Genomic DNA, 24,155 nt, shown 5'->3' on the forward strand with positions numbered 1-24,155 from the left:
ACAGTGGACCGGCCCCCTGCTGAAAAAGTTTGGTGACCCCTGGTTTAGGGGATAAGCTGCAAGGTCCCTCAGCTGATTAACTACAGATAACACATCAGGCTCTTCGCTCATGGTGCTGTTCATTTTTGCTTGTCATACATAAAATTCTGTTTCATAGGATGCAAAAGGGGAGGCTCCTTCTTGCTCCTGCCCTGGCAGAAGAAGGAACGGTCCAGGTCACGTATCTGCTGTCGTGGAGGCCGCCCTTGTGCAAAAGGAGGCTGGGCAGGGAAAAGCTGCTTTGCACCCTGGGGTGCCCGGCCAGAGGTTAGCAGGAATGGAACCTTCTACCCCCAGAGACACTCACAGGTCTCCGGCACCTCGATGCTCCGGGGGACCCCATTGGCTGCAGCCGACAGCACCTCATATGGCATTCTAAACTCTGTTCAGTTTTGCATTTGCTGGGTTTTGCCTTTTAAAACAGCTAAAGTTGCATGAGCTGTAGCTAGCAAATGGCATATTGTTACATCACCCAAACAGAATGGGTTTCTGCTTTTGGACAACATATCTCTAAAGTTCCTGGCAGATGGCTATCGCAGGAGGTTAGGAAGGATTGAACAGTTTGACAAACACAGCCTCGGAGAACCTCCTCTGGAATTCTAGAGAGGGTTTTCCAGCTAGATTTAGTCATTCCCCCCCCCCCTCAAATGTCTTGGCATGGCTGATCACTTGAGGGTGACATATGGTAGGAACACGCTCTGAGGGACAAGCCTCCCGGATGGCAAACAGCACCATGCAAAACAGACAGATGGTGGCTTATTCAACCTTGGAAAGTCGTTTAATCCTACATACTGGCAAGGCCTGAGTGTAAAGAGAGACAGACACACAACCCTAATGGAATCTGAAGCAAAGATGTGATGAGTTCACTTACAAATTGCCTAGGAATGAGACAGCAATAGAGTTGAACTGATATGGTTGTACACAAGAATTTGTGAACATACGAGTTCTGGTTGTTTTGAGCAACATCCTAGACTAAAGAACATCGAGCAAAGTCAGCACTTGTTCTTTCAACTAAAATGAAAATGGCATATTTGAAAAGCCACTGATGATTAGAAGTGTTCACTTGGTTGAAACTTTGCTTAGGAAAGGTACCTGCTTCTCTTCAGGATTCTGATTACATTTTAAAAGTGAAGTATTCAGGTCTCATTTTCTCTGTCACAAACCATCAGGTTTATAAACACCCCCTCTACAACCACATTTATATTGCATTTATTTGCATAATACATACAAAAAAAATGGTGAAATACAATATTTTGCTGGCTAACAATAGAAACCAACAAAGCCAATGACTAAACAGTGGTAATCCATTAAAAATCCAGTTTTGTTTTTTGTTTTTTAAAAATACTAATACGTTGGGGTTTTTTTAAATGTAAATTTTATAGTCATAAAACCTCATATTTAGGTTCCAATTCAACTAAATCGTTGCACTGGCAGGAGCCAGCACAATGACACCTGCTAGTGCAACAGTGCCTTCCTTCCTTCCTTCCTCTCTGCCTCTCATACCCTCCCCCAAATCATCCCTTGGGGGTTGGGAGAAGTCCCAGAACAGCACGTGGAGGTGAGGCAGATTGTTCCATCTGGGAAGCAGAAATGCTGATGGAACGATTGTATTAGCACAATGCTGAATTCCATCCTTAAAAACTTCACCAATAGTGAGAAAGTGTTAACCTTTTTATGACTATTGGAGTGATGTTTTATGGAACAGAGTCCTCCTGTGTAGAAAGTCCTTCTAAAGGGTGTCCAGCTTCTGAGTTGTCTTGAAAATGCATAATAATTGCTCTTCTGATCACTGCAGTAGTTGATCAAGAGTTTGGGAATATTGGTGGCTGTACTCTGAGATTTCTTCTTTGTGTTTCCTTCCCAGAATATTTGCCATCACATGCTTGGTTCCAGAGTGCTCATACCCACTTGAACTGGTTTCAAAGGGATCCTGTGATTCTCCAATGTCTGCCTTGGTAAGTAGAGCTGTGTGTGGTGTCTCCACAGTCCACCTCCCACCTGATACAGAGACTTTTCTTTTGAGCAGCCCTGTCATTCTTGATTGTTTTCCCCATCTACTCCAGCACTCTTACCCACCTTGGTGCCATCAAAATGTTTTGGACTACTGTGCTGACTGGGGCTGATGAATGTAATGTAGGGGGAAGGTTGGGGGACACCAGACAGATTTCAATTCTCCCAAAACACTTCAAGATCAATAGTTTGAAATGGTTTGCAAATATTTTAAAATGTGGCTATTAGAATGATAATAAAGATTCTTGCAATGAAAACTGAAATTAAAAATTAAACTGACCAATCAATATGCACATGCTGCCTCTTTCATTTTTTAGGCAATAGAAAAGATTTTCATTTTGTAGACAGGCTAGACACTTTGCTGGACACAGCCTCCTCTTAGAGATTGTGATTCAAAAAAGGCATATATTTCCTTGCCTGCATTCCTCTGGATATGAATAACTAAGAGGTGCAGCACTTAGGAGAGGAGCCAGCTGTTTGCAGAAATGTCTTCTCTGCCTACAAAAGAGACAAAAGGTTTCATGGCTCCTAGAAAAGCTGACACAATTGTGTTTTCTCAGACATTTCTGCCGAAACAGCGAAGTCTGTATCATATGTATCAATGATTCCTTCTCATCCCCAACATCAGCCAAGGACAATGGGAACACAAGTCAAACCATACATTTTTATATGGTAAATAAAGTCCAAAAGGTGGCCAGGCAATTCTCTATGCTTGCTAGGGCAGATGGGCATTGTAGTTCAACAACATCTGAATGGTCAAAGGTTCACCACTCCTGTCATAAAGCATGCAAGGGACGTCACTGACTCATCCAACATGTTGGGGGTATTGCCTGTCTCATGTTATTTTTATCTATACTACATAGCAGGGGAGGATAAGTTGATCTGGGTAGCTGGCCAGATCTTTCCCACCCACTGTGGGTGAAATCTGACCAATGGGAGGGTCCGCTTACCTCACACTAGGTGACTTGTCTTTACCCACACTTTCTGAAATGGTGTGGGTGAAGGCACAGGCCACAAAGCATAGCTGCCAAGTTATCCCTTTTTTAAAGGGATTTTACCTTATGCTGAATAGGCTTCCTCGCGAGAAAAGGGAAAACTTGGCAGCTATGCCACAAAGCATTGACAGTTGGCTGATCTTCAGCTGGTTGTTTGTGCTTGATTGCTAAGCACAGCTTGACCTGACCATCAGGTGAGTGTGATTTGGCCTAAATGGCCCAGCAGGCCTGGGTTCTCCACTGCTGCCATATCGTGTGAGGCTTGCTGGCTGACCAGCAGGTTAATTCCTGGTTAATAGTCCAGGATGATCAGGAAATGCTCCCCTGGTACCCAGGGGACTCTTTCTTTCTTTCTTTCTTTCTTTCTTTCTTTCTTTCTTTCTTTCTTTCTTTCTTTCTTTCTTTCTTTTTATCTCTCTCTTTCTTTCTCTGTCTCAGAATGTGATGCAGTCAGAGTTTGGGGAAGGTAACAGTGCAACACCCCCAAGCTTTGCTAGAAATTAGAGAAAAACAGTTAAAAGGTGTTTTACCATTCAGATTTGGAGACAATGAGAGAGCTAAGAGTTTTCTACTTCAGGTATAGCTGGAAATTAGGGTGCAGGTTTGTGGAACTGCAGAAGTTGCACTGTAGAATCTGATGCGGGTTGTGCTGTCTGCTTGCAGAACTGTCTTTTCCTTCTTTTGCTCTGTTTTTATAAGTAAAGTAGATATTATGAAGGCACCATAAGCCTCCAGTGCTCTTTAAATCAATGGCAGAGCCAGTATGGTATAGGGAACACAAGAGAAGCACCAAATTTGGTACTGAGCACACAAGAATTCTGAGAACCACAGAACCACTAAAGAGGTCATCCAGGAAAAGTAAATCAAGGCCCGTGTCACATTCTTGAACTAGGATCCCTGAACTGCAGAGTTGCACTGGCACTACAAGACTGAAAATAATTTCCTTATCCTGATCCCAGTCCTAATTTGGGGGATAGAAGATTCCAGTGCAGCCCACAGACCTTTCCTGGCAAGCACATGCTGCCATTGGCTTGAATCCCAGGTTGCTCTTCTATTCATGCAGGGGCAGTGATTGCCACTCACACTGCAACCCCTCTTCATACCGAGGCTGATTCTGTCCCAAACCCAGGCCTGAATTGACTGAAATGGGTCAAGATAGTGTGTTCCCTCCAAAACAGTCTTATAATCCAAAATATATTCATCTTAATAATAGCAGTTTCCCAAGGATACTGGGTGGTATTCAGTGTTAGTCCTTCTCAGAGTAGACCCATTAAAGCAAGTAAACATGATTAACTTAGATTCATTAATTTCAGTGGGTATACTCTGAGAAGCACTTAGCTGAATACAACCCACAGTCTCCAACTTAAAACAGAAAAAAACAAATCAAACCAAATCCCAAACCTCATTTTCAATAAAGCAGACAATATTCTACTCATTTCAAAGGATGGGTTGGGGAGAATAAACTCTAGGGATGTTTCCAACATATTTCTTGAAAATACATCATCTCTTCTGTCTCTGAACATCCTTAATTTTGTTAAAAAATAACACTTTAAGCTTTCGGGCAGTTCTTCCTAAGAAGCAGCATCTTACTGTTATTTTTCTTAGCATATCCTTTCATTATTAAAAGCTTGGTTCTGCAGCTGTCTTGCATACAGATCCTCCCTTTGAAGTCCCAATAGCTTCCAGCGCTGAGTGGACTGCAGACTTTGCCTCTGTGTGTTTTGGTTATGTAACAGATTAGATCACTATGAGCATAGTCGGATGATCTCAACAGAGTGGAAATAAGGGATTTGAGCAGGAGAAAGAACGAGATACAGCGTTTGTTTTAGTTTTACTTAAAAATGATTGCTACCCAAGATAGCAGCATGCCATTGAATGAGAAAGTAACCACACCATATCAAATGCTACCTTCCTTTCATTTTTATATTAGAAAAATGTTTCCCATGTGGCAAATAATAGGATTATTGGGAGTCAATCAAAGCAACACAAGGGACTAATGAAAGAAGAGTGGGGAAGATCCATGGCTTTCTAAACATAATCAGAAATCTGTAGGTCTCTTTAGTTAAATATTTGGGAATGGCTGTCTAGTAAATTATTTGGTTAGCCACATAAATAAAACGCTATCTCATCTATATTTTCCTCACCCCTCTGAGTAAAATTCATGCCGCATCCAATTTGGATACAAATATATAGTCTAATAATTTGTCAGTGGGCGGCTAACATGTGCTGTGGAAGTTAAGGATAAAGGGAGTGCAACATACACTCTTAAAAATGCTACTTCTACAGGAGACTAAGGGGCTGGTTAGCACAGTTGGTTAGAGCATGACGCTAATAATGCCAAGATCCCTGTATGGGCCATTGTACATACTTCATACAGGAGATGAAATGAGTTTCAAGCACAACCTGCAAAGTTAAATGTGGGTGGTTTATATTCATTCCATATCTGTCATTTTTTAAAAAAATATTCAGTATTATGTAGCCAAGTACTTTTTGACTATAAAAGAATAGTGGGTTGTTGTTGTTTTTAATCTAATTGCATTTATATATGTTGGCATTGATCATTCTGCAACTTTATATTTTTATAAAGTTGGGGTCCAAGTCTAATTGGCTCCTCTGCTACAGTAGGATACTTTTCCATTCTTACCTCTGCTGAGTTTTAGTATATGGTAGCTGTTTCCATTTCACATAGCAAGCTAGTGGCATAATAGTATGCAGATTGTGCTGAATATTGGAAATGTATTCCCCACAGGATATGCAGAGGTGACTCTGTGGCATACTACAGATGTAGCACTAAACTGTGACCCCCATCTGTACTCTACATTTTAAAGCAGTATTGTACCACTTTAAACAGTCAAAGCAGTACAAGGTGGTAGCACACAAGCATGAGACTTATGTATGTAATACCAACCTAAACTATAGCTTTGTATTACATCCATACCAGACCTGTGTTTGTGCCAGCATGTGTATCTACAAGAAAATATTGTCCACATAAGGAAATAAAAAAGTGTAAGTTAGGAAGACACCCTTTTCTAAAGCACAGTTCAGTCCTGCTGTATCTTTTGCTACCTCTTATTGTGTTTGTGCAGAGATCTCAACAACATGCCCTTTCAAAACCTGCTTTTGGTTTTTCTTGGAGAGGTGTCATTTTTCGCTTCAAGAAGCTGAAAGTTCATCATGCAGCTCAACAGATCAGTAAATGAGGTTCTCGAGTGTTACACACATGCAGCACACACTTCAGACAAGCAGCTAACTTCTCCACTTCTGATAGCATTCAACTGAAATCTCAATTTTCATAATGTTTTAATGAAGAATGAAAAGTTGCCTTAATGTGGATGAGTAAGCCATTCCTCAAGTCATCAAAGAAGAAGGGGAAAATAATAATTAGAAGTCATGCTTGAAAGACTATCTGGTGTACTTTAATGGCAGGTTGGCATTTTCTTCCCGCCCTTCAAATCATGCCAGGGGAAAATTGCTGATGAGTCATGATATGCTGTAAGTGCTGCAATGAGGGGGGCATGTAAGAGTATGATTCATAAATAATTGCTGTTAGGGATGAAAAAGTCGACCAATATCCTATAAAACAGGGAGACCTGTCACAAAAGCTTAATCTACCTATAGTCAGGGGATAAATTAATGACCAGTATGGATGTCACTTTAATTTTGCTCCTGCAATGTATTTTTTTATGTGTGTAGCACAATGCAGTTACATTGGGTACTTCCAAAACAAGTTATCAGGAATTCAGTACTGAATTATCTGGGGCTTTGTTGCTTAATAAGATGAATCTCAATTTTATTTTTTTTGTAATTGTGCTGAACAGCAATTAGTAAATTTGTGACTAATCATTTCATTTAATAAAATATAGTAAATCTAGACAACAATCAGGACATTTTGCTAGCATTTCCTATGCCATAATTTGGAAGTGTGTATAAGCAAAGCAAACTTCATAGTCTGCAAACTATACAAGGCAAAGGACAATAGTGGATCTCCACAAATCAAAATAATTTCTGTTTGAACTAAGGCTTTCAAAAAGCATTTGACAAAGTCCCTCTCATCAAAGGCTCTTGAGTAAACTTGCCAGACATGGGATGACAGTTCTTCCTATGAATCAATAACTGATTAAGAAAAGGAAGCAGAGAATAGGAATATCTGGACTGTTCTCAGTTAAGTCACAGCATAAGTTATCCTGAACATAGGTGCGAACTCCCTGGGTGCCTGAGCACACACAAAAATCCCCATGAAGGGGCTGGGCACCCACAAATTTTGGTGCCATCATGGCCATGCACGCTGCATGGCACCCATGGCTCTGGGGCTAAGCTGGCACTCCTGATCCTGAATATGCAGTATTGCGGGTGGTGCCATGGTCTAAACCACTGAGCCTCTTGGGATTGCTGATCAGAAGGTCAGCAGTTCGAGTCCCCGTGATGGGGTGAGCTCCCGTTGCTCTGTCCCAGCTCCTGCCAACCTAGCAGTTTGAAAGCGTGCCAGTGCAAGTAGATAAATAAGTACCGCTTTGGTGGGAAGGTAAACAGCATTACCGTGTGCTCTGGCACTCGTCACAGTCCTCCATGCGCCAGTAGCGGTTTAGCCACATGAACCGGAAAACTGTCTGTGGACAAACGCCGGCTCCCTCGGCCTGAAACCGAGATGAGTGCCGCAACCCTGTTATATTATTTGTGGCTTGTATGAATCCACTGTTTTATTTTATTTGTTTTGTTTTGTTGTGTTTTATGATGGGCGTAAAGCCGAATAAACATCTTTGCTTGCTTGCCGCAACCCTATAGTCGCCTTTGACTGGACTTAACTATCCAGGGTCCTTTACCTTTTTACCTTTTTATTGTTGTAAGAACATAAAAAGTATCTAGCTGTATTAGACCAAGATTCATATAGTCAAACATTCCTCTATACCTATTCCCTTCTGATTTTGACCCGCATCTCTTTCCTGCTTTCTATTAGCTGGATTCTAGGAAAGGGGTGGCCACCAATCAATTTTAAATAGCCCTGGAAGACTCCCAAAATTTGGTGACAGTGGTGCCCTTTTTATTTTTTGTTTATGTATTGGTCCACTTTGTGTATACAGTGTGTTAGAGCAGCAGGTGAAAAAAAATCATCCTCACATTGCCTTGTTTCAAGGCATTCTATGGGGCTTTTCATACAGTTCCAATGGAGCTGCTGCTTCCAGATCACTAAGCGATGATCAGCAGCACTCAGATATCATTGGAAGTTTCTGATGATAACCTGAGTACCAGTGATAAATTCTATGGAAGCAGAGCTTCTATTACTAACCACAGGAGAAATCCCATGGACCACATTGAAGCAATATGCCAGGAAAGAAAAATTGACTTTGCTGGAAGCTGCTACTTCTAAGGGCCTTGAGGCAGCAGTTCCCAAGGTCTTCCCTCTTCGCTGCCATCAGGAAAGGCAAGGGAAGCTGCCTCCAGTTGAATGTGCCTGCCATATACACGATCTACATGATCGTGCAAACCTCTTTGCGTGTTGTGAATTTGTGTGAGAGAGAGAGAGAAAGAAAGAGAGGGAGGGAGTTACGGTAGAATGTCTGTGGCAACTTTGGCAACACCCGTATTTTGACCATACTCACGGTACATTGCAGTCTCTTGAGGTTGCAGTGGGGCAATGTGGTCCTCTGGCTGAAAAGGTTTCTAGGGAATCCAGAATGCTGCCATGATTCAAGTTTTCTCTTTCACCTAGCAGGAGTTTCCTGCTCAATGTCAACCCAAATATGACAAATGTTGCAAATCTAGTAATCTAATAGCTTCTACCTTCATTTGGCCTTAATGTGGAGGGTTTTTTTTTTAATGTCAGGAGGAGGCTAGATATTATATGTTGCAGGGCCTTGATTAATTTATCTGGGTTTGATATGGGTAACATTTAAAACAGTAAAATAAGTTTGGTAGTCTGTTCATTTTTACTGCAGCTCCTTTTGCCTACCAGCAGCAATTTATCTCATGGAGCAGAGAAATAGAGTTTGTCAGAATTATTTCCAGATACTTAATTCACTGTGGAATTACTTCATGCCTGTGTTTTTAAAAATACATTCAAACCAATTATAGGCAGATATTTAGTTATTTTCAGTATATTTATTTACATGAACACATTACCTGCGCTTTAGCTTTGTATGCAAGTTTTACCTTTTTATTTCATGTATTTTTGTATTAGGTGGTTTTAATATTTTACTTGCAAATCATTCAGATATCTTTTTTAATAAACCAACCCCCCCCCCCAACAAAACTGGGTATTGAAAGTAAATAAATAAAACATACTTCCTCCATAAACAAATCGGAAACTCTTATCTTGGGTGGATTGATTTCAAACTGTTTTTTTAAGTTACAAAGAGTTAAACATGCGTGCTGAAATTTAGCAGCACTGCAGATACTTCTGACAACAGTGGCTATAACCTACTAGATGCCCTCTGTATAAGCACCAATGTGACTTTGGGGACTGCTGAGACTCAGTCTGTTGCGACTGGCATCAGTTGCCACAGGCAAGTAATCACAAGAAACTGACCTTGGCGAAAGCACATTTTACACTTCAGTGCTGTTTGACTGTGTGTGTGTGTGTGTGTGAGAGAGAGAGAGAGAGAGAGAGAGAGAGAGAGAACAATATGAATAAAAAGAAGGCAAAAGGATTACAACAATTTTCAGAAATTTCAGAGGTACAGTATATGCACAAATATAGACCAAACCTCTGGATGCCCAATTTTATTTCAATTTTATTTTTATGTCAGTTGTCCTGGAAATACGTATCAAAAAATGCTATACAAAATAACCATGTACATTTAAACAGAAAAACAAGAGTGGCTGCTTTTAAAATATACCGGTTCCTCTCAAGGAATGTGCAAAACAACTAACCAAGCTTCTTTCTGTTCCTCACTGTGCATTTTTATCAGACATAACAGATTCAAAAACAATATGTATGACTTTTTTTAAAAAAGACCTTTTATAATGTAATTTTAAAATGCATTCGTTGCCCTCCCAGTTTTAAACTTTTTGCTGCAACTATGAATACTGTGCACTATGACGGTGTCTTTGCACTGCAACATGTGCTCAGTTGCCACTAATTAAGAACTTGATGGAGAATTTAATCACAACCCCTGATGCAAAAGGCACACATTTTCTGTGTGTGCTTTTCAGCTTGCATGTACAATGGCTTGAGGCCTTGAACTGCACAGTTTGTCAAGCCAGAAACAATGTTTTTCAGGGACATGGATGACCTAGGGCAGATAAGCTGACAGGCCCTGTGCCGGAGGCACAACCTGCAGAATTTAGACTGTCATGTGGTAACTTATAAGATACCTTTTACAGTTTTCAACACTGGATGGCTCAAGTAATTATAATTACCTAAAAAACACACACAGTTTAGTTTATTCTTCAGATACATGTTTGTTTCTTAGAAATAGTATTTAAGATTATGAACAACTTAGTTATCCCAGTGTCCAAGACGCAGGCTGATTTGCATACTCTCCAACATATTGCCCAGAAAACTTAGGCACACATCTTTTGGGACACACTCCTGCACAAGTCATGTGATGTGACCCTTGCAAGATTGTGCCCCAAAACATCTTTCTGGCCATAGTGCCCAAAAACATATATTTCGGGAACCGTGCTCTGGAAAACATGACCTCCCAAAATAGGATGTCCCGATTTAATTGGGGCATTCAGAGATTTGTCTCCAGGCCAACACTGAGGATGACCTTTATAAATACCGTAGCATAGGTCCAGGAAACCTCAGGGGCTGCCTTCTTCCTACCAGCCTTCCTACTCTAAAAGATTTGACAGAAGCTTGTCTCTTTGTCTTCTTGATGGTGCAGGCTTGGCTGTTAAGGGCTAGGGGAAAGACCACCTTTGTGGCTTCACCCAATTTATGGAACTCTTTGATTCCCCAGTGGTGCTTTACTGTATAACGAAAACCTTTTAGTTTAGGCAGAAGTTTTATTGGCTAGGCAGGTTTCTATCCAATGCTTTTCTTATAGACTCACTGCTGCACTTTATATATAACATTGTATTTTATGGTTGCTTTGAATTCTTGATAGCCACTCTGAGTGGTGCATAGGCAGGATATACCAATTCAAAATAAATAAATAATAAAATTATTGGGCATCTAAATGACTGAAAATTAGCTTTTTAGCAAGGAAGAAGCAGAGACTGAATTCACTTGCCCCCCTGCATGTTGCTTTTAGGCATTTTAAGCAGAGCTTTTGCATATGCAACCCTGGCTGCTGGATTAGGAAAACCTGTGTGTAGTGCCTATTTGCATGTACAATACCCAATTCAGCTAAGGATGTACACTGGAAGCCTACTTCCACATTCAAATTTCCCCCAGCTGGATTGAAGCAGACCAAAGCCGTGTTTCAATTCCTGAAGCTTTCCACCCATGCAAACTGGCTGATTTCAACCACATAGTTCCAAATTGTAATCACCACTGCTTGCTTCCAACTTAATGTGTTCAGGATTATGATGCAGGACAAAAAGGTTCTGGAAGTTGGAACAATAGGTATAACCAATTAGTATGTCAAGTTGCCTTCCTACTGGTAAAGTACTGATCCTTAAGTGGATGCCTTAGTATATACAAACAAATCATGTTTATTTAAATTTTCTATGCTGCCTTTCTGCCTTTCTCTTCAGTTATAACATGGTTTCACTAATTCCATTGCTCAATCAGTTGGGAGAGAGAGAATTTCTCTTAGTAACTACGAGTGCCTCACTTCTTTTTAAGACTTCATACTTTTCTCCATAGATTATAAACTTTAATGAGTGGTCTTAAGAGTGTGGGAGGATGAATCTTACAAGCAAGCTGTTCATGTATATATTGTTAGTACATGATGAGAACAGATTACTGAGAAGCAATTCAGATACCAACACAATAGTCTGCCTTGTCCTCAAAAGTGGTAATTTCTACAACATTTTGATTCACCCGTGTCCCCCCCCCCCTTACCAGATGCATGAATTACTCTTTTCAATGATATGTAGCATCTGCTAATGTTCTGTGTTGCTTTCACACTGTGGTACAATATCGAGACAGCAACATTGACATGTCTGATTCATTATTATCATGGAGATGGAACAGGCACAGTTACCCTGTGCTGTAGTCCTGGTCATTGTTCTTTGGCATTCATTGGAGAGGTGGTCCTCCACCTTGGGCTGTGCACACACCATACTTTAAAGTACATTCCCCCTCCCAAAGAATCCTGGAAACTATAGTTTGTTAAGGGTGCTGGAAATAGTAGCTCTCAGTAAACTTCTAGAATTCTGAAAGAATACTTTTGGAATATGAGTTGATGCCCCTCCTTTTCCTCCAGGAGATTCTAGAACCATTCTAGAACCCTCCTTTTCCTCCAGGAGATTCTAGAACCATCTGTCCTGGGCGCATGTTAGAGATTTTTAAAGAGCTGAGATGCACTCTGGTAAAGGTGTTATTGCCCATAGGTAGAAAGAACCATTCTCTGGTGAAAAGTGAAAACCCTTTTTAAAAAGCTGGCATTTTTCAGTAAGCTTTTTTTATTTTATGGTTAATTTTATCTTTTGTGTTTCTTTTGTGACATCACTGTATGCTACATAGAAATGGCAGTGTTAAGTGGTATAGTTGCCCTAGGCCTCCATCTGTGTAGTTGCAGTAGATGTAAATGTCGTGAGCATCTATTAAATAGTGCCCATGAGGGTAACTTTATCTACCAAGCACAATTTCCAAGACCAAAGAACCATAGTTTTTCTCTCTTGTTGAGATTCATTTTCAAATTATTGGGACTCATCAAGACCATCACAGAGTGTACATACAAATTTATCACCTGCATAGCTTCACCTGCTTCCAGTGATGAAGAGAAGTAAAGTTGAGTGTCCTTAGAATACTAATGACACCTTCCTCTGAACCCTCAGATGATCTTGCTCAGCAAATATACACAGATGTTAAAGAGCATGAGGAATAAGATGGAATCTTGCAGGACCTCACAGCTAAAGTGTTTCTCACAGCAATTGTAACACATGAAACTTCACTTAGTTGTTTATCAGGCAAGGAAATAGAGGTTGGAACCTGAGTGCAACTACTGGCAGATTGGGGTGAATTACATATGAGAGCATGGAGACTCTTAAAATGAAGTGGATCATTAAAAACACGTCTGGAGGTGACCACTTGAATTTAAGTAGGACTGTACCTTTTAATTCAGACACTTTCCTTGAAGAGGGTCAAGCAATTGTTAAACCAGAGAGTTAACAGACATTTGAAATGCAGAGAAAAATGGAAGCTGGCCAAAGTTAGGGCCATTGCCCCACTGAACTGTAAAAGGAATGCTAACGGTGACAGATTTTTTTCTGGAAAGACCTTAAGTGATGGAAGTTTAATTTCCATCGTCAGTAGAAAAGCTTTTGGAAAGACAACCAGCAGTGTGCCATTTTTGTCACAACCTGAAATGTCAATGGAAAAAGTTTTAGAACAGATTGGTAGAATAAACAGCAAGAACTCACAAGAGCCAAATGTTCATCTAGCTTTTTGTTTTATTGACTTCAATTATTCTTCTGCAACATCTGAGAATTTTAAAGTCATTCACATGTCAGATTGCTGAAACTCTAGAATGTACTCTGTCCTGAATGCCATGCTCAACTACAAAAGGGTGTATATTTTGAGACTTGAAAGTATATAGGCTGACAATAAGATTCAGTCGGTAGCCTGGCTGCTGCATTCTGCCCTAGCTGCAGCTTTTGGACCAGTCTCAAGGGTAGCCTCACACACGGTACATTACAGTAACTAGTCTTTGGGATTGCCAGTGCCCAGATTGCTGGAATACCTGTGAATTTTATTTACCAGAATGTGTTGACTCTGCTATTTGCTCAAACTGTTACTGATATAATTATATTGATTGTAATGTTAATTTTTAATGCTGCTGCTGCTAGCTGCTTTCAGCTCAGTATTGCTGTTAGAAATGTAGAATACAAATACAAATAAAATAAGATCAGATTGGAAAAGGAAGCATTTCCTCCCAAATATCAGTTTGTATATATGTTATAATAATGACAGAATACGCAATACTGTACTAATTTTTTTTTCAAAAATCAGAGATCCCAAAGACATAGTATATGAGAATTGAGGTCTGTATTGCAATCCAAAAATTCATATTTTTCAATACTTCCAATGAAAGGGGGCGGGGGGGGGGGCGGGAAGGAATGTTCCATAAAGATAAACTGTTTATCTCTCAATAACTGAATTGGTATTGAATGCAGGAACACAAAGTTGTAGGAGTGTGAGGTTGTTTAAGAACATGGTAACTTTGTCCATCATATACATGCGTGTTTAATCAAAATAAAGGACTACAGCAGATTGAATTGATGACACATAACATAGTGAGCATTCTTGTAGGCGTTCTGACCTTCCTCCAGCTTCCAAACAGCAGCAGTAACATTGGACATTACCCACCCCCCAAAGAATGAATGAGATCCTCCTGCCATATCACAAACTGCTTTTGAAAGACCCCCCCCCCTTTTCTTCAAAAGGGGTTTGCATGTGACTTTGGATGAACTGCTGTTCAAAAAACAGAATCACAACGCTTCTTTAGACAAGTGTAACTAGTTATGTGGTTCTTTGGATCTTGGCCAAATTGCATCTTCTCATTTTAGTTCATTGGGTTGAATAACATTCATTATGTAGATTCATTATCCTTCTATATGTAAAAATAGCATATCTAAATGGTCCACTTATGATTCTTGCAACTTGTTCAGATATGAACCTTCTAGCTTGCTTGAATAGGTATCTGGGACCATGTTCCTAGAATTGTCTTCAAACAAATTGCACAGGTAACACATTAGGACAAAATGTTTTCATTTGTGTGGTTCTTTGTAATCATTCCAAAAGCCATTCCATGGATGCAATATGCTGTGTTGGATCTGGACCAGACTCTGACTGCCATTCTAGGCAAATTAATAGAAACTGTACTTACAAGCAGATTGGCTGAGCTTATGGAGAAATATGATATATTGGGGAAAGGGTGATATTAGTTTTCTTAAATGTAACTCATGTCTCGGATGGCGCTGTGGTCTAAACCACTGAGCGCCTTGGGCTTGCCGTTGGGTTCCCGTTGCTCTGTCCCAGCTCCTGCCAACCTAGCAGTTTGAAAGCATGCCAATGCAAGTAGATAAATAGATACCACTGCGGCAGGAAGGTAAACAGCGTTTCCGTGCGCTCTGGTTTCCATCACGGTGTGCCATTGCGGCAGAAGCAGTTTAGTCATGCTGGCCACATGACCCGGAAAGCTGTATGTGGACAAACTCCAGCTCCCTCGCTTGAAAGCGAGATGAGCTCTGCAACCCCATGGTCGCCTTTGACTGGACTTAACTGTCCAGGGGTCCTTTAGCTTTACCTTTCATGTCTTGGAAACCTCTTAATGGAGTGAATAGGGGTAATTCAGTCAATGTACTGTACTTGTTTTCCCAGTATTCTCTTAAAGTCCTTTGCCTTAGTAGACATGCCACAAATAAGTCTGAATCAACATTTTTTATCGCTCAGTGAACTTTGCAAAATCTATCAATGGACTGGGTCACACAGATAATATTGTCCAACGGCCCCTGGATACAAAGATTACAGAGAGAAGTGAACATCTAACCAATAGATGCATACCCACTGTGATTTATGTCATTTAGGGGACCAAATGGCACCCATGATAAGAAAATTGCAATGGGAATATGTCAATGGAAGACCAGCAATATTACTCTCTATGCGATTCTTCTGCCCAGGGACGGTTGTGGAGGAATCATGATTGTAGAGGCTGCTCACTTGTGCGAAATGAATTTAAGTATGAAGAAGGTCTGTGAAGGAACAGCTAGTTTATCTTGAAAACTAATAATTCAGCTCATTTATCAAAGGTGCATTGATTGAACAGTGTACATGGGCTATGTGCTCCTTTTTTGTGCAGTGTTTGGAGATACTGATGATTCTACATTTTTTCATAGTCTTCCCAGACTTTCTGGGAAGCATGCTGAGTTGTTAGTTTTCTCTGCTTCCAACCATTACATCTGGTTTTGTTTCCACACTTGGGATAAAAATTCATGAGGCAAGCTGGGCCTCAAGGGCAGGTTTGTCTTTTCTAGCTGTGCTGAAAATCAAACTGTTCCCCTTTCTGTAAATTATGACAATGTAGTAATTGGGAGGAAGTTTTCTAATCCTAAAAGAATTATAAGGCCTTATCCACACTTAAATTTTGCCCCACTCTTTTCCGGCACGGGTCTGTCCCGCTCTTTAGCACTCAATCAAAGCTTACGCCAATTTGGGTTTTTCACAGATTGCCATTGCTCCTATTGAGATTTAGAGAGTGGGTTTTCATGGGGAAAGCTCTGGAGCAAGGGAAAAGGGGCATTCAGACATGAAGCTTTAAAGTGCAGACCATGCCTGGAAAGAGCAGAGGAAAAGTAAGTATGAATAAGCCCTAAAAGATCTCTAAGCAGAAATAAGAACCGTTTTGGAATCTCTGAAGCTGACCATGCTATTGGACTGATACCTAAGGATGCTGGAGAATTCCGATGAAAACAGAAAAAGGAGCAGAAATTGTTGGTGTTCACTTGTTCATCTCATCTGAAACAAAAATCAATCTGCTCATACTGTATTTGCTGTCGCTGCTTCTTTCAGTCTGCAAGTGATACAAAATTGATTACATTTCCCTCCAATTGTGTTGTATTTCCTCTGCATTGAAACAAATGGGGTGGAATGACATAATTACAACATAATGTAATTACAGTATATGAATTACATAAATCTTTTGGACTACAACTGCCATCATCATTCATCTTGGTTAATTTTTATTATTACTGCATTTATATCCCAGCTTTACTACAAAGAGCTCAAGGTGGAAACATGGTTATCCGTTTCCCATTTTATCCTCACAACAACCCTGTGAGGTAGGCTAGGCTGAGAAACAGTGACTGGCTCAAGGCTACCCAGTAAACTTCATGGCTAAATGCGGATTTGAACCCTGGCCTCCCAAGTCCTAGTCCAACTTTCTATCCACTAGAAGTGAATGGATACATAATTCAGTTGACATTGAACCCTTCAACCCAGGGGTTCCAGTATTTTTGCTTTTCAGGGGCATTCAATACGGCACTGCAGAAAGCAATGCAAGCCAAAATGAGGCTGTGGCATTCAGCTATTTCTGGACCAGGCTGGTAATTAGCATGCCATTGGTAATTCCCTGCTGTCTCGAGCACTTGTGCTTGGTTCCTTATTCCAATATAGAGTGTTGGGAGATGGGGTTTATCTTGTTTGGAAATGTGGCTTTGTCAAGACCTCCAAAATGTCACTGTGAGATTAATCGCTTTCCCAGCAAAAGTTCAACAGACCTGGTATTTCCATTGCAATTGTTGATTTTAAGTAGGGTGCTCTTTGGAGCAAAGCTGCAGCTTGATAGACTGGAGCTTAATGATACTTCATTTCAAAGAAGGATGTGCTATCACCTAGAGCAGGAAGGACTGATATGGTGTTGGGGGAGAAGGTGATTAAGGAGCAAAGACTCTTGTTTCATTAAAGGATCTTGCACTTTTCTTATCTGTTTCTAGCTTTAGCTTCCTATTTTTGTCTCTCTAGACAGATGTTCCAGTTAATAAATCTGCCTTCACAGAGGTGATTTTTATTTTATTTATTTATTTTTTTACTTAGCCCAGTGGAGTTTCTATTAACCCCAAGTATTTTCTCTTTGCTTGGTGACTGAAAGAGCTCTGGTGCAGCTAAGTGCACCACAGCTGTTTCAGGTTCTATGTATTCCTACATAAAAATGCCGTGGGGGGTGCGTGCAAATGCCAGTTCATAATTTCTAGCAATAAAACTGGGGGGAAAGTAAAATATTTGAGTAGGAATAAAATATCTAGGTGTCTGTTTGGATATTAGGTAAAGGGACCCCTGACAAAATTAAGTCCAGTTGTGAACAACTCTGGGGTTGCGGCGCTCATCTCCCTTTATAGGCCGAGGGAGCCGGCGTTTTGTCCACAGACAGGTTTCCGGATCATGTGGCCAGCATGACTAAGCCTGCTTCTGGCGAAATCAGAGCAGTGCACGGAAATGCCGTTTACCTTCCTGCTGGAGCGGTACCTATTTATCTACTTGCACTTTGACATGCTTTTGAACTGCTAGGTTGGCAGGAGCAGAGACCAAAAAATGGGGGCTCACCCCATCGCGGGGATTCGAACCACCGACCTTTCAATCGGCAAGCCCAAGCGGCACAGTTTTAACCCACAGTGGTTTAACCCACAGTGCCACCCGCGTCCCTCGTTTTGATATTAGCTGGTGGGAAAAATTCTCCCCTTTAACACCCAGCCTACAGTTTAACTGGATACGAATGGTTATACTCCTCCTCATACAGTGGAACCTCTGGTTAAGAACTTAATTCGTTCCGGAGGTCCGTTCTTAACCTGAAAACGTTCTTAACATGAAGCACCACTTTAGCTAATGGGGCCTCCTGCTGCCGCCACGCCGCCGGAGCATGATTTCTGTTCTGATCCTGAAGCAAAGTTATCAACCCGAGGAGTTGATAACCTGCGGAGTTTGTAACCTGAAGCATTTGTAACCTGAAGTGTTTGTAACCCAAGGTACCGCTGTATTTGCAGTCATGTGGAGTGGAAGACCAGGGACACCCTCACTGGATTCCCTCAGCAGTCCCACTGCCCCATCATCCATGGGTTTGGGAAACATCTGCAAAGGGAAGCCTGCTGCACACGCATAGGCTCACTCTGTTATTTGGAGTCCTGACCAGTGACTGAGGTGCAATCCAGACACATATATAAAACAGCTTTGAAAATGCTTTTTTTTTAAAAAAAAAAAGCGTTTTAAAAAACACATTGAATTTCCCATAAGGCTCACCATCGCCATCTAGTGTCACACTGTATATTGCACTTAAACCACAGTTAAAAGTTTTATTTGCTGAGAGAGCCTGTGGCAGAAGTAGCCAGCGCAATGTTTCGAAGATGTTGTTGAACTATCAACCCCGGCCATCGGACATGATGGCTGGGGCACATGGCATTCAGAGTCAACAATGCATGGAGCGCACCACATTGGCATATGTGCCTCCAGCAAGCTTCAGTGCATGGCTGACCAGAGGGTGGGAGGTAGTGGGAGGTATGATTGCAGGAGCTGGCCAGAGGACACAGCCCTGCTCTTTTCCTCCATGCAATGACAATTTGTAACCTGTGCAAAGCCAGGTTTGGCAGCAGCTGTTAAGGTGCTGCTATGGGAACCTTGGGGTTATGGCATGGAGAAATAACTTTGGTGAATCCAGAGGAAACTGACGTTCACTGCTAGGGTAGCCATATGTTCGGAATTGACATAGCCGGTATTCAGCCCTTGTAAGCAGCGTCAGGGCCCATGTTGGCAGTGTAGATTTTTACAAATTTTATTAAAGATAGCTCATAATCTTTCTTTTTTGGGGGTGGGGAAAAAAGCTCTGGATTTTCACTTTTTGAAATATGGCAACCCTTTTCACTGTACCTGTGGCAATTACTGAAAATTAGGGGGGGGGGCACACACATCTCTGTTATTTGTACCTTTTGTACAGTGGCAGTAAAAGCAACAGGGAATGTGAATTTTCAAGGGGTTAAGAAGTCTCTCTCCTACTTCGAATTGCGGCCTAAGTTGTTCCGTTTTGTAAAGCAAAAAGACATCTTAAATGAGAACTTAACAAGTACAGTATTTCCTTATTTCTTCCCTGGGTAAACTGGGAAGCGCTATATACCCATGGCTCTACAAATACAATTGTCACTGGTAACACAGGGAGATGACCGCCTCTTTCAAAATGGTGCCAAGGTGCATCTATGCTGGGATGCAGTGCGTTGTGATAGGCTGGAGGGGAAGGATTGCTACCAATACACAGACACACACCCTGCCCAGGAACCCAGCCTCCCTTTCTGGAGAGTGGGTACAAAAGGGACAATTATTTTATAGTAGCACCTTCACAGGCTACTAAAACCTATTGCAGTGAAGAAAAAACAATCTCTTATAATCACCCTGACCTCTGAGGAATGGCAGCACTGAGGAGCATTTAACCAAGAAGCTTTCCCAATGGAATTTCTCCTTAATTTCTTTCTGGTACAGTATATACAATGCACAGATTTACTAATATTGTAATTTCCCCAGTATTCTGCCCCTATAAAAATTAGTATGTAGAATTCTTGAGTCATGGATAGAGGATGAGGGATATGGTATTTTATGGTGATGAGGGATATGGTATTTTATGGTGCTGTAAGCAGTGTTTTTTTCTGGGGGGATGCAGGGGGACGCATACCCCTAAACATTTTGTGAATCTAAGTTTGGCCTCATTGAGGGGCAGTTTTTCAATATGAGTAGGAAATTGAGAGTACCCCTAAATATTTTTTTTTTAGAAAAAAGCACTGGCTGTAAGTATAAGGCTGCCATCATATGTGTATAAGGCTCATATCATATTTATATATTATAATCTTTTTTATTTTTTATTTTATTTTTAAAATTACCAATTCAATCACTATCAACATAAATTTTGTCTCCATGAACTCAGCCTCTGAATTAGAAAAGGAATAAGCCTGTAACTTCTTATATTGTGTTGTTGTCAATACTTGCTCTTCCAGGATCATAAACAAAGAGAAAGAACTACAGGATATGTACATATTTTGTCTGAGAGAAGCCCTCCATTTCCTGTGTTTGCTTACACAAACATATCCTGCAACTATTTAAAGTTGTAAAGAGGCCACACGCATAGTGAGGCTTTTGTGAACCAGATGATAGAGTTCATCAGTCAGAGGTGCTCTGTGGCAAGGGTTTCCTTCTGTCTTGAGTGTTGGAATGTACCATTGTTCGTATTCTAAGAATTCTTATTATTGAGGCACTTGGTTTTTCCCCATCTTAAGCTTTAAATTCTTTTTTGTTTCCTTTTTGCACCAGAGAAAATATTAATAGAGAATAAATATGCCTTTGTTTAGAGGCATCCTGCCCCACCATGCATGGGTTGTAGTTGGATCAATAGATCTTCAAAATACAATAAGATCCAATGGGCAGAGATCAGCGGACAGTTGTGGAACCTAAGAGACTTGTACTTTGAATTCTTAATGGGAAACTTTGGACAAGCTTTGAACAAGCAACTATCCCTTACTGTCAATTTCCTGGTTACAGGTAGGTAGCCGTGTTGGTCTGGGTCGAAGTAAAATAAAAAAATTCCTTCAGTAGCACCTTAAAGACCAACTAAGTTTTTATTTTGGTATGAGCTTTCGTGTGCATGCACACTTCTTCAGATACAGTGAAATAGAAGTCCCCAGGCACTTATGTAGAGAAGGGGTGGGGAGGGGTGGGGATGGGGAGGGGAGATCACTCAGAAGGGTGGTGGAAGTGGGTGATTGACTGACTGATAGCTGTTGATGACCGAAAACGACTGCAAATGGTTTTGCATGAAAAAGCAAGGGTTGAGATGGCTGAAGATCGCTTATCATGTATAATGAGATAAGAATCCGATATCTCTGTTCAAACCAGGTCCCTCCATGGTTTTGAGCTTGGTGATAAGTTGTAATTCAGCAACTTCTCTTTCCAGTCTATTTCTGAAATTCTTTTGTAGTAAGACAGCTACTTTGAGATCTTGTATAGAATGTCCTGGGAGATTGAAGTGTTCTCCTACTGGTTTTTCTGTCTTCTGGTTCCTGATGTCAGATTTATGTCCATTTATCCTTTGGCGTAGGGTTTGGCCTGTTTGTCCAATATAGAGAGCTGAAGGGCACTGTTGGCATTTGATGGCATACACAATGTTAGAGGATGAGCAATTAAATAGTCCTGAGATGGTATGTTGAATGTTGTTGGGGCCAGTAATGGTATTGTCTGGGTGTATGTGGCAGCAAAGTTGGCATCTGGGTTTATTGCAGGCTCTGGTACCAGTGTCCATGTTAAGTCTGGTGGTTGTATTATTGTGGGTGAGGAGTTGTTTAAGATTGGGTGGCTGTCTGTAGGCAATGAAAGGTCTTCCTCCCAGAGCTTGAGAAAGGGAGCTGTCATTGTCCAGGAGAGGCTGTAGATCTCTGATGATGCGTTGTACTGTTTTAACTTGGGAGCTGTATGTGATGACTAGTGGTGTTCTGTTATTTTCTTTTTTGGGTCTGTCTTGCAGCAGGTTCTCTCTAGGTATCAGTCTGGCTCTGTTGATCTGTTGTTTAACTTCATCAGGTGGATATTTTAGTTCTAAAAAGGTTTGCTGTAGATCTCTTAGGTGAGATTCTCTGTCTGTAGAGTTGGAACAGATGCGGTTGTAACGTAGGGCCTGGCTGTATACGATGGATTGTTTGGTATGTTTGGGATGGTAGCTAGAAGCATGTAGATATGTTTGTCGGTCAGTTGGTTTTCTGTATAAGGTGGTGTCTATACGTCCATCCTGTATTTTTATAGTAGTGTCCAAAAAATGTATTTCTTGCATAGATTGGTTCATTGTTAGGTTGATGGTGGGGTGAAAGTCATTGAATGTCTGGTGGAAGGTTTCCAGGGTCTGTTGTCCATGTGTCCAGATAATAAAAATATCGTCAATGTATCGCAGGTACAAGAGAGGTTTGAGTGGGTAGGAGTTTAGGAAACGTTGTTCTAAATCTGCCATGAAGATGTTGGCATACTGTGGGGCCATGCGGGTGCCCATGGCTGTGCTGCTGATCTGGAGGAACAGGTCATCACCAAATTTGAAGTGGTTGTGGGTAAGGACAAAGTGGCAGAGTTTGGTAGCAAAGTCCGCTGTGGTTTTATCTGAAATGGTGTTCCTTATGGCTTGTAAACCATCATTGTGTGGGATGTTGGTATATAAAGATTCCACACCCATAGTGGCTAGTATAGTATTGTTAGGAAGATTGTTCAAAGATTGTATTTTCCTCAGAAAATCTGTGGTGTCACGTACGTAGCTGGGAGCACTGATAGCATATGGTTTCAGAACAGAGTCAATTTCCTGTCAGCAAAATGGGAAAATTTCCTCCAGAGAATTGAGTAAAGTTCTGTGATAGCATTCCGTTCCTGAAACTAAGCTGGTACAGGTCTCGCCATGATCTAGATAGTAACCCAAATGTGCACCATTTGGTGGTATTTGGAAGGAGTGTACTATATAAATCATAACAACCACCAAGATCTGGCAAAGGGAAGTCAGGAGTCAAATTGTTATATTACTGGACTTTGCAGAGAAAAACAGTCATCCAACACCCCCTGCCCCAAAATACATTTATATATGTTTTCGTTAGTTCATTGTAACTCATATAGGCTGGAATTTTATGCCGCTCCATGGAAAATATGGAGGTTAATAGCAACGAAACATGCACATGCAAAGGCATCATTCTTCTCCCATTTATCTTCTCAAAAACCTTCTTTTCTAGAATTGTGTAGTAGAATTAAGAATGACTTTCCTCACTGTCCAAAAATCTTCCAACTGTTGCAGAGTCTGATAATGCCACATATAAGGAAAGCAAGCATGAACGAGCAATTCTGTCATATGTTTCTGGTTAGTATATTATTTTGTAATGCACCTTTTAATTTTTTCCTTCTTTTCCTGGATCAGGTATTGGCTTTCAGACTGTTCTATTTCTCATTATAGTTTTGAGTTTTCTTCAAACGGGCAAAGTTGCTGCGGTTTCTTCAGTTTCTTGTAAAAGAACTCAATGGAATTGTAACTTTTACATTATGAGCTGTTGATTTCTTATCTGATAACCAGAAATGTCATTTCTGCCCAGCACAGTTTGAAATGCTGCATTTTGTTTTGACAGGAACTTTGGATTTTAACATTACAATGGCAAAAACATAAGGATAGCTAGAAGTAAGAAATATTTGAAGGGAGTGTTGTTTTGCCAGTGACACATTGAAGGGGATGGCCATGGAAGTCAAGCACTGACGTCAAACAGCATGAGTTTTGACACAAGGTTTGAATAATGGTCTTTCAATTTGCCTAGCCTACCCCTTTGAATAGATTTTTTCAGTTTGATTGACTCTGCATCAGACTTCCATGTGGATCTGTCCCAACGCCTGCCTAACCAACTCTTTTTCTGTTGGCTAAGAATGGAGGAGAAATTTTGTTTGGTGTGCATTTAAAGCCAAATCTATCAAACTCTCAATTTCCAAGACAACATGAAAACCAAAACATAGCTATCCTTCGAATTTTT

General features: G+C 40.8%; 1 protein-coding gene across 2 annotated transcripts in view; it reads left to right on the forward strand.

Moving 5' to 3' along the window:
• The window catches only part of LDLRAD4 (low density lipoprotein receptor class A domain containing 4), a 278,078-nt gene that overhangs the window by 48,274 nt on the left and 205,649 nt on the right, over positions 1-24,155 (forward strand). For both annotated transcript variants that reach the window (XM_035124991.2, XM_035124995.2), the window contains exon 2: positions 1,904-1,994. The gene's annotated coding sequence lies outside the window, so the exon portion shown is untranslated. The remainder of the gene's footprint in view (positions 1-1,903; positions 1,995-24,155) is intronic.

The sequence above is a fragment of the Zootoca vivipara genome, chromosome 8 (genome assembly GCF_963506605.1).
Source record: "Zootoca vivipara chromosome 8, rZooViv1.1, whole genome shotgun sequence".
Classification (NCBI taxonomy): domain Eukaryota; kingdom Metazoa; phylum Chordata; class Lepidosauria; order Squamata; family Lacertidae; genus Zootoca; species Zootoca vivipara.